The sequence below is a fragment of the Sycon ciliatum genome, chromosome 2 (assembly GCF_964019385.1).
Source record: "Sycon ciliatum chromosome 2, ocSycCili1.1, whole genome shotgun sequence".
Classification (NCBI taxonomy): Eukaryota; Metazoa; Porifera; class Calcarea; order Leucosolenida; family Sycettidae; genus Sycon; species Sycon ciliatum.
In genome coordinates this window covers 16,372,052-16,381,240 of record NC_088644.1, presented here as the reverse complement: position 1 = coordinate 16,381,240, position 9,189 = coordinate 16,372,052, and the positions used below count along the sequence as shown (strand labels likewise).

General features: G+C 45.2%; 1 long non-coding RNA gene across 1 annotated transcript; it reads right to left on the bottom strand.

Annotated features, from left to right (window-relative positions):
• Nucleotides 1–4,501: 4,501 nt before the first annotated feature.
• LOC135810761 (uncharacterized) lies at nt 4,502–8,980 on the bottom strand. Its single transcript, XR_010552371.1, has 5 exons — nt 8,825–8,980; nt 8,592–8,739; nt 8,154–8,311; nt 6,458–6,624; nt 4,502–4,933 (listed from the first exon to the last, which is right to left on the bottom strand). It is a non-coding gene; the product is annotated as an uncharacterized LOC135810761 (long non-coding RNA).
• Between the last annotated feature and the right edge of the window lie 209 nt (nt 8,981–9,189).

The following is a 9,189-nucleotide window of genomic DNA, read 5'->3' as shown; positions in this document are numbered from 1 at the left end:
TGTGAACAAAGTTTCAACAATGGTGTAGTGGCCTGAAGTTAAAAGTAAATTTGCCTACAACATGTGCAACGACTAACTGCAATTCAAAACTCACCTTAAAAGATTTGTTGGGATATAATATACAAGTACTGCGGGAAACCTTTACGATCTGGCAACGTAGATTTTAGTGATGGTAATCCGGCTCGATAACCAGCTCGAAAAGAATAAGGAAAGACAATGGTACAGAGACTAGGACAAACGTGACAACTAATGAGCAGGCGCTGCATCGAGACGCAGCAGTGATGGTGTCACTGAGAAACGTACATGTAGTTAAAACATTTTTTTCCCATCACAAACATTTCCAGGTGCATATAGTTTCCAAATCTTGAACTGGGACGTTTGTTTCTGGGTTTATAGTAGATTTTGCCCACTTGGAAAGGAATTAGAAAATCCAAGTGAAACCCCTGCAATTCGTTAGGACAGGTGTTAACCTTTTTCCTATCACTACAGTTCCATGCTGGAAGAAACATACTAGTAAAAAAAAAAAAAAAAAAAAAAAAAGTAAGCAGGTGCTGGTGAGGAGCCGCAGATTGAGAATGCCTAGTACAGTTGAGAATGTAGAATACAGGATTGCGAATGGACTGCAACAAAGAGCATATGCTAAAATTAAATAGAATTTTATACACAACACACGCACCCTCTTGCATACACATGCCACACACACACACACACACACACACACACACACACACGCACACTTGCGTGCACACACACACACACGTGCACACACACGTGCACACACACGCGCGCACAAACACACGCATTGGAAAGTTTCATCCATGAAAAGCAATACTACACCACAGTCCATCCTTACCCCATGATACATAGTGCTGGCTTGGTTGATGTCAGGCACTAGTATCTGAAATAACTTGCATACCTTGCTTACATGTACACAAACACACATACTGCAAGTCAACAACAAATTTTCATCCCATTTAAATTTCGGCCTTCCAGAGCTAAAACCCATTTCGGCCGCATCAAATTTTCCGCCTGTACTGCTTCCGCATATGTATACACTGTCATACGGAACCTTGCAAAACAAAATTTTGCCCGCAACACATTTTCAGCCCAAACATGACCAGGCCGAAAATAGCCGAAAATAAATATGTGCCGAATATTTGTAGACTAACAGTATCACATTACCACACTTGAATGTGGGCATGCACACACAGGCACAGGAATAGGACATATGCACATGCACACACACCCACACACACCCACACCCACGCACCCACACCCGCCCACCCCCAGACACACACACACACAGGTACACACACAGGTACACACACAGGTACACACACCGGTACACACACAGGTACACACACAGGTACACACACCGGTACACACACAGGTACACACACAGGTACACACACAGGCCGATGCACATGCACACATGTCCTTCCTCATTCTACCACTGCCATCACTGGCCATGTGGCCCCATAAGGGGCAGACACGGAGGCTTGTTGTCCACCAGGTGGGGAATGTCAGACTCGCCACGCACCAACAGCGTTACACGTATGCCTTGCAAGGTCATGTGGATGCCGAAAACTGCACACCCTGGTATCACAGGTGAGGGGCTTCACCACGGGCTCAATACAGGACTGCAAGATAGATAGCGTCGTGGCAGGCACCTCGCCACTCCTGCCGAACCTTGACAATGGTATTGAGCTATCCAGAGTGACACCAACAGCCAACATGTCGAACTTCACTGTGTCCTTCCAGTGTTTACAGGGTTCATGCAGTGGATGCTTGGACAGCAACTAACGATACAGCAGCTGACATGGGAAACAATCTGGCATTCAGAATACGCGGCCAAGCCACTGATGCCAGCACACTCTGATCTTGTCTGTTGTCTCCTCCTAGATCGCCCTGTACCTCACAAACCTCCAGAGGGTGCTCGTCTATCCTCCGGCCATGTTTCACCTCCAGATTGGAATGCACACACAGATTATAGAATGACTCCCGGCGCCGAACATCACCGAACATCACGCAGCATTACGGTCCAACTCTCTAATCCATAAAGAAAGGCGGCTAGGAAAGTCACTCCATACGCAATGTGTTTGATGGTGATACTGAATACTTCATCAAAACAGGCGTGGTCAGCATCCGAAACATTCTGCGATACTCTGCCAACCTGGTGTTAATCCCTGCAGAGCTGGGTAAATGGATCCGCAGCTCGTCATCACCAGCAGTCGTGCTGCGCCATTTCTCAAACACTGCACGCATGTAAAGATCAAATAAATAGGGGCCATTGTGCAACCCTGCAGCAAGCCGTACATACACACACTGACAGAAAGACAGACAGACAAAAACAGATAGTCATGCTCAAGCAATTAGTTTGAGCAGTGGGATAGGGAAGAACTAGGTTGTGCCCCAACTGCCCTGCGCACACCGGCGCTCCATGAAATCCAGTCAAGCAAGTGAATGCCACGCCGGGCGCTGTGGCCTTAATCGGCGGAAAATGTCAGCCAGCTGTAGCATGGAGTTCATTATAACCTCTTCAGCTGCTTCGTGCATACGTACAGGTCTACCCTCGATAGTACGTCATCGGTTGCATTAGTAGACAACTATCAAATTAATATCCTTGAAGGGTGGTGGAGTTCCTACGGATGCGGAAAACTCGGCCTCTAGCCGAATCTGATGCGAACCGTGAACTTTTTTTAATTATGTAAAAAGGCGACGTGGAGACAATCATCTTAATAATGCAATGAATATAACTAAATGCGCACTCATATCACAACCATGGGGACGAATAATGTATTCCAGAACGTTTTCTTGTCACAATTATCAATGGAATTCGTGACTAAAGAGAATGATGAAACTACAATAGGATTTATACACTTGGAGTGAAACAGCGAGGATACAAGCATAGTAAGAAAAATAGCACAAACCTAGGAACAATTTGCACAGGTAATAAACTATAGGTGAGGTTACTTGAAGTAGAAATGATAGGAAATTCAGCAAGTGCAGTGTGACAATGGACATGCATGTGCAAGTGTGTGTGATTCTTCTCACCCCTTCAACATCTGTCCGAACGTATCAAACAAGACGTGCCGCTCTCACTATTGTCACAGGCGGCTAGGTCCTCCCGACCAAAGCGTGGCCGACCAAAGCGTGGCCGACCACGTAAGCACCCGACTCCACTGTCCGTTCCGGCAGAGGCTTCTGCTCCACAAACGGTGTCTCGGAAAAACCAACAAAGCACGCAGAAATTGGGAACAAACATTAATATAAACGAAGACGAACACTGTGTCTTATCTTCATTATCAGCGAGTACCGGTACGCCGGACGCATACAACCGCAACTCACCAAAGCTGAGAAGGAGCAAACGGCTGGCGGCAGCTCGGTTTGCAGAGGTGACTGGAAAGATGCATCGAAACTCTCCGGATATGGATGATGCCAGCGGAAGAGTTGATGACTGTCAGGTGTTTGGCAATGGCAAGGGAAGACCGGTCAGGAAGAGAACGCGACGGCAGCTGGAGGAGGAGTGTTGAAGCGACGTGTGCAATGACGATGAGGAACCCGGTGGTCAGTTGCTGGGAGAGCCGACGACAGGTGAAGGTGGCAGCGATGATGAGGAGGGCGATGACGATGATGACGATGATGGTGCAGATAGTGTGAAGGACGGTGGCGGTCAGAAACCAAGTGAAGGCGGAGGCGGTGAGAAAAAGAAGAATACATCGGCAATTAAATTGCATTTGTTGTCTAACCCCGTGTGTCGTGAAAGTTATGATGATTCTTGGTTCAGTGTTGTTCGTTCTGCAAGTAGATTCAAGCAGTTGCAAGTTCTAGAAGCAGTCTACATTCGCATTCGTGATCCAAATCTTTGTAAACAAAAAGAAAATGTCACCGCACTTACGCTATTCCAGTAAATTCGCACTCACACACACTTGCACATGCATGTCCATTGTCTCACTGCACTTGCTGAATTTCCTATCATTTCTCACCTCACCTACAGTTTATTACCTGTGCAAATTGTTCCTAGGTTTGTGCTATTTTTCTTACTATGCTTGTATCCTCGCTGTTTCACTCCAAGTGTATAAATCCTATTGTAGTTTCATCATTCTCTTTAGTCACGAATTCCATTGATAATTGTGACAAGAAAACGTTCTGGAATACATTATTCGTCCCCATGGTTGTGATATGAGTGCGCATTTAGTTATATTCATTGCATTATTTTTTTAATTGATTTTTATTTTATCAAAAAGTCCTGTGACGCCTGAAACGCGTACCCATTCGCGTCCGGATAGTGGATACTACTCGACAGACAAGCAATTTGAACCCCCCGGGGTTACCGGTATCTACTAACGGAGGTAGACCTTGAAACCGCCAATGTAACAAGTTCCATGCAATGAATGCAGACATGGATATACCATTCTACAACTCTGTGAAAATTCTCGTCTTTTTGAACGACAACGCATTGGAAAGCTTGTGGAGAGATTTCTAGCACTGTTTCGATCGAATTGAGACACATGTCTGACCTAGTGCTGCAGTGCAATGTATATGAATACTCCTAGCTCTCAGAGAACACACACAAGGTTTGGAAATGCATTGCTGGTGAGATAAGGGTGTTATTCGTCGAGTCAAGTTTACAAATGAGCATTGTACAAGGCATAATGTGGCGGCAGTTTTCCTCCCCACCCCTCGAAGCTAGGGGATGGGTTTGGGAGCATTGTCGATTTGGACTTACGCGTCTTACCTCCAGTATGAGAGTATATCCTGGATGCTGGAACAGTATGCAGAGTGTGCAATGCTTTGCTCCCGTCAAGTGTAGACCTACTGTCCATCATGTCAACCCAAGTTGCCAGCCGCTCTGCCCAGGGACAACTTGGCAGGATTCAATGGGTTACACCTTCATCATTGAAGCACTCTTAACGAAGTTGCAGGATATGAGCTGCATGTCCACAGAAAGCAAAGAGAATTTCCACAAAAGAGCACCATAGTAGAGCAATTTAAGTCTTACTTGAGCATTTACCGCACATGAACATGCCACCTTTCAAACACACTGCTTATTGTTTTTAAACTAGGGCTGAAACGATTATACCGAATAATCGAGTACACGTTTGATAACTCTAAACGATCGAGCAATCGTTTAGATTACCGATTACGATTATTTTGCATTTTATAAATTTTAAATTTCTTATACGCGCAGTGCATACGCGCAGTGCATACGCGCAGTGCATGCAGCTCAGAGTATATACCCCCGGTATAACCGGTAGTACACAGTGCTACACACTGCACGCGCGACTCGCCTTGTAACATGCTGTCAAAATTGAAAAACGATCCTAGTGACTAGTGTAGTACAACGAAGCCGGAGCATGACGCTCGAAGGTCAAGGTCGCGTCCGGTCTACATACATAACACTTTTTTTGTGTTAAATGTTGTACATATTTCCACTTTGGCCATTCCACGTACATATTCCAGGTGCGGCCTCTTAAGTTAAAGATTATAATCGAATAATCGATCATTATGATAAAGAGTAATCGATTGGGCTAAATGGATGATCAATTCAGCCCTATTTTAAACGTTATTGTGAGTAGTTTAAAAATACACTGAAATCACAAAATAACGTTTTAGATCGAAACCCTGCCTTGGGAGGGGGGGGGGCACATGTTTTGACTTGAAACACTGTTCGCAGAGGGGTATGGGGATGATGATACAAAGCAGAAAAGCATACCAGAAGGTATTCTAGGATGTGCTGTTGAAGTGTTGTATCTTGCTGTGTAATACATTATCTGGCCAGTCCCACTCACTCATACTTAGCATTACTCTTTACATACCCCTACACAATCCCATGCATTGCCATTGGTGTAAGCTATTCCTTTAACCAGTTATTTGTTGGGGGTGTTTTGCTTCCTTGCACATCGCACACATTTGATACAGGCCCGGAGCCAATCTCTGAGGGCTAGAAGGACATTCATTCATTTACTGCTAGCTACTCTGCTCTTGTCCTACTACTAATATCACCCATAAATCTTGTGCCGGATCTCAGACTATAAGGATTGCTACTTTCAAATGCTCATTTCAAACTGGAAGCTTAGTTAGCTTCTGGGCTTAGTGTAGGTGGCATTTTATTTCACCAAAGGCAAATGGATGCCTATCAAAGGCAGTCTCTTCTGTTCATTAAGTGTGTATGGTAAGTCCCTGGTCCACTAGAACACGTGACGTATCCTATATTTGCTTTGCCAGTTATTTGAACTTGGACAGTGATACATTGGCTTGGACGTGCAGATTGTTAGTATAGGCCTTGACGGCAAACTGTGCAGAACTGTTGCTCAACTACATAGCCTGGAGGAGAGGTATCCGCAATGTAAGGCACGATAGCAGGAGGGTATTGCAGTATCCAACCCTCCTGGAAGCCGGCATATAAAGACATTACCGCAGTAGCAGAGGTACAGCTATACGCTTGTAAACTCACGTCTGTTCAAGTAGATACAGGATAGGTATGTTTTCATGTCCAGTGATGGCTTCCCCAGTTTGAATCCTGATGCATGAAGTGCAATAATTTCTTTGCTGCTACCGCTGCTGCTGCTGCTACGTCCATCAGGAGAGGAGACATGATCTTTCAAGCGCAGAAGTTAGTCACTGAAAACACAAAAAAGGGAGGAACCCATCATTTGGAGAACAAATAAAGGCATACATTTCTGGTATGTAGGGATCTACAAGTATACTATTATGAAGTCTGAAAAACAGATCAATGCATCATGACTTTGAATAATGGTAGCTTGATACCATATTCTCCGCACACTGATGCGCCCAGACTCGGTTTGAAGCAATGCAAAAACTGATTTAGTTCAAACACACCACATGTCCTTTCTGCCCGACCTCATTCACCACACCAGCAACACGACCCCAAGTCATTGTCGACATTGGCAGTAATTCCTTCATACAGCTGTTTCGACCATACAGATCTCATCGATGAAGGTGGTACGAATGTTGGAAGGTTTGAACGAGTGAAAACCGCCTTATTATACAGAGAGAAAAAAACTGTGAAATGAGCGCGACCCCACACGTTGAGGTAACAGGAGTGCAAACACACGGAGAGTAAGTGCTATCGGTAAGTGCGGTGCAGATATACATTGGCTAAGACATGTAGGTACATGTGACACTGTAGGGTCAAAAGATTCCTGCACTCCTAAGGAGGATCCATAATGTACTATATATCATATGCCATGAAATGGCATATATAGCAAATACCGTACTTGCGCGATTAGAGCCCACTCTTGAATAGTGCCCTAGTCACCAAGAGCCAGTGAAAAATAAAGCCCTCTCTTGAATAGTGCCCCCCCCCCCCCGGGTCTTGTAACCAAGCCCATGTGCAAGTTTGGTGTTCTTTTGCTAATGTTCTTGGCCATTGCTTTGCACTGGTGTTTTCAGTAACAAAATCGCAGGTCTTGTTCCCGTTTCTGTGGAGTCGTGAGCGTTTACAGTATACTTTAGGCTCTGTTTTTCTTTTTCTTTTATGCTGGATGACGCAAACGTACCAGCAATGAATAAATAGTGCCCTCTCTTGAATACTGCCCCATCTGTGATGGACATTGGAAAAAATAGTGCCCCAGGGGCACTAATCGCGCGAGTACGGTAACATAATTTCTAGCCATTTAGCATTCTTACAACCTTCACTTTTGAGATCTGTATGGTAGAAACAGCTGTTCAGGGGAATGTATGCCTAAAACAGTTATTTTAAATTATCTAGGCAATGACGTAACGAGTCCTGTTGCTGGTGTGTTGAGTCAGGTCTACCAGAGAGTGCACATGGCAGAGTTTTAACTAAATAATGAGCACGCCGAAAGCTGCTGCTGCTTACCCTCCAGAGTATCCAACGCAGAACTGTGTATAGCAAATTGCATGCGTTCCTCTTTCACATTCTTCTGCACTCTTGGCCACTGTACCCCCCCCCCCCCGTGGGTTGTCTTTTCCATATTCGTAGCTATTGAGATGACCGAGTAGATATGGGCCGCAGCAGCTGAACTCGTAGACCTGTGAGTACATGTATAATTTACAACAGCATAAAGAATTGCAAGCGGAACAGGGACAACGGTCCCGTCATTTGGGAAATATGGGAAAAGAACGAGGGCTGATTAGTTCAAAGGAAGACCAGCTCTTAGTCTTACACATGAAGGGGAAACGTCCGGAAGGCTGCCTTTCGACGATGCTTCAAGGAGCTTGTTCGGACTCAACAAATTCTATCAATGACCTCTTGTCGGGTTTCCGGCTATGCTCGCATGTCACATCCAGTCTGTTTTGACAGCTAATATCTTCAGTGAAGGTCCTGGAAGTAGAGCAAAAAGACATTGAAAATAGTCGTCCTTCCGTCAAGTAGATAGCAACATTGTCACACTGACACTCATAATCTAATTACTTTATTTTTCCTATTCGCTCCGGACCACAGCTGCCGATAGAAATAGAAATAGGCCAAGGAGTGTCTCATTTTCAATGGAGTGGGCTGGTGGATGGAAGCACAAAATGCAAAGAGAAAGAAACCGCTCAACACTGTTATCTGTGATTATTTCATGTCTAGTGACTCTAGGCTCGGGAACACTTCCACTTACCTGGAACATACAGAGCCTGTAGTCTTGGTGAGAAGGCTGGCACTGAGACGGGCGGTGTTTGCTCGGCGAGTCCAGGTGCTGGAAAGCCAGGGCCTAAAGCCTGACGGTATAACCAGTGACCACCGTCTTGTCCTTGCCTCTAATTATTCTAGAAACTCCGAACGCGGGCAAAAGACAATCACAAACTACTTGATTCAAAGAAGTAAAACCAAGCACTCTTATCTGACTCTTACATTTGTTGCGGTCCACAGCTGTCCGACGTCAAAATTTGAATGTCCTTTAGTTAGTGCTCTTATCCAGCTGTTGAGAAGGCGACTTCGAAAGGCTTGCTTTCCAGTGGGAGCAAACTGTTTTCTCTACCTTCTTGAAGAAAGAATAACCCACAACGTTACAAACTAACTAACTGTTACTTGGACAACATAGTCATTGCAGTGATGTTAGCCAGTGTTAGCCAGTGTGACGTTCATCAGTTCTGCAGCTGAGGTGACAAAAGCCGCGAAGAGACTGTGCCATGATTAGGTGATAATATGCACCACTGGCACTGGCACTGGCGGTACGCGGTGTGCCTGGACGTGCGAAAAGGGAATGTGTCGAATCG